The 2,500-nt window shown below is 40.2% G+C and overlaps 1 protein-coding gene across 1 annotated transcript in view; it reads left to right on the top strand.

Moving 5' to 3' along the window:
* The window catches only part of LOC143021734 (creatinase-like), a 32,851-nt gene that overhangs the window by 4,277 nt on the left and 26,074 nt on the right, over nucleotides 1–2,500 (top strand). The window lies entirely within an intron of this gene.

Genomic DNA, 2,500 nt, shown 5'->3' with positions numbered 1-2,500 from the left:
CATTAGAAAATAATCACTGTTAATAACTTATTCTCGAACTGCCCACCTTATAAATAAAAATACTTTCCTGCGGGGAGTGTCACCTCCCCCCCCCCCACGTTGAGAATCATTGATCTGGGATGTACTGGGGGTTGGGGTGGGGGGTATTGGAGATGGAGTGGGGATAGAGATGCAGGGAGAGATAGCAGGGGTTACTGTGTCGGGGCGGGGCGGGGTGGGGTGGGTGAGATATCGTAAATCATGCTACAGGCCACCTGTGGCTCGATCTTGCTGTAGATGGTGGAGGGACTGGTTGGCGGCAACCTTGAAATGTCCTTAACAATTGACTGATTATATATATCTAATCAATCCTGTGCTCCCTGGTGGCGGAATCGGAAATGTGGCCTTACACTCGCTTAGTTGTGGGTTCGAACCCCGCACTCCTCTCCGATTCCCACCATTAGCAAGTTACCTGCCCCCCCAAAAGTGACGGCTTCGGCCGCAGCTACTCAGTGCCTCCTGGCGTATTATGCTCTTCACTCGTCTAATTAATCGTTAGTTGAGCCTATTTCGCCTCTACCCTCCCCCAACTCGGGCAATGAAGACCACCAGAGGAAAATCTGTGTGAAACAACTCAGGAATAAACTCAGACTAAGACTTCTGTGTTTCCTACTCCCACTAAAGTCAAACTGTCAGAATGTCTCAACGTATGTATGTATGTATGGTTGTATGTATGTGCGCACACATGTATGTACAAACGCACACACACGCAACAATTGAGATACTTTGCTGCTACATATAATAAACGCAACAGAGTTATAGACCTTGAGAGGCAGATTCAGTCAGTTGAAAGGTCGCCCTCCGACTGAACAAAATCACGCTGTGTTAATATGAATGCATAGAGCAGCGTTTCTCAACCAGGGTTCTCCGGAACCCTAAGGTTCTGCAAAAGGTCCCTAAGGGTTCCGCGAGAACAAGTGAGATAAGCTAATGCACTTTTGATTTTTTATTCAATTTCATTTACGTCATATAATTAACCACGCACGACATATTCTTTGTTATTGTAATAATGTAATACAGACATCACCCTATCTAACGTTTTATTACGATGAAAATAAAATGAGAAAGATAAGGTATATGCTTTTTTTTTTTTTTTGCGCAGGGGTTCCTTGGGACATGCAATATATTTTATAGGTTGCGCAAGGGTAAAAAGGTTGAGAAACGCTGACATAGAGCAAGTCACTGCATTCACGTGTTTAAGAGGCCTCTTACACGTTAGGTTATTATTTTGTTATGAAATATTTCAAGTATTTCAAGGAACTGTATGAAATTTCGACAAATCCGTGCAAATCGACGGCGGGGAAGGGTTAGGATAAGTCCCAGAACGTTCCTTTCATACATCCTGCATAGTAAGATGGTAGCGTCATTGCCTTGTTGTAACCAGTCGCGTAATTTCTTGTAGTAAATGATTATCTTAGGTGGATACTAGATATACTAGAGCAGGTGTTCTTAAAGTAGTGTCTCAATATCCCCACGGGGTATTGAAACCAGTTCTTGAGGGTATTCAGAAAGGCATCCTGGAAAGTATTTTGTGTAAGAATTGTAGTTTATTCATTTATTTACTGAAAATAGAAATAAAAAAGTCTCAAGAATTTATCTGTTTGTTCATAGCCGTCCTGTTTTCTCTCTTTTTTTACAGTAAATTAAAAAGTTGAAAGTCGAGAGCATTATCCTAATGTTGGAGACGGGTTATTAGATCCACTTGGGAGTTGAACTATGGAGTATTGGGGACAAAAAACTTTAAGAACCATTGCACTAGAAGGATGTTCCAGTGTTCTGTGTCCACCATGTGATACAATGATCCCCTGAGATAGGAAACACGATTGTTTTCTAAAATGTTTGGACAAGATTGGCAAATCCAGAATTATCTGAACGAAATATTTTGAAGATATCGACAATATTTGTTTATCACTACTGCAAATGAAAAAGAAAAGTCAAATGACTCTCCATAAAAAGTATTGTTGTTCTTTTACAAAATCTTTCGGTTAAGACCGGCTTTTGTCGAACTGCTTGAGCGAAATATTTTGGAAAGAAGGGCAATCCACTGTTATCGTGATCACACAAGGAAAAATCGAAGACCTCCGATGGGGGTCCTCAGATAACGGAGATAAGAAAAGTAATACAACAATAAAAATATGGTCACGACACAGATAAAAAAGGACGGTCACCAACACGCACGCACAGAAGCACGCATGCGCGCGAGCGCGCGCACGCACACACACACACATGTATATATATATATATATATATATATATATATATAAAAATATATATATACATATATATATATGTACATATATATATGTATATATATATATATATGTATATATGGCTGAAAGACTCCAGCTCCATTGTTGACAGTAAATGACATTATGAGCAAGAACACAGGGCCCAACGTAAGAAATTCTTAATTGGCTTCCTGTCCGTGTAATTTATAATTTGGTCTTCGGTTGTAAACAAC

Source organism: Oratosquilla oratoria, chromosome 42, assembly GCF_046742065.1.
Source record: "Oratosquilla oratoria isolate Oo_2021 chromosome 42, ASM4674206v1, whole genome shotgun sequence".
Lineage (NCBI taxonomy): Eukaryota > Metazoa > Arthropoda > Malacostraca > Stomatopoda > Squillidae > Oratosquilla > Oratosquilla oratoria.
Note: the sequence above shows the minus strand (reverse complement) of the source record. Positions and strands in the feature narration are given on the sequence as shown.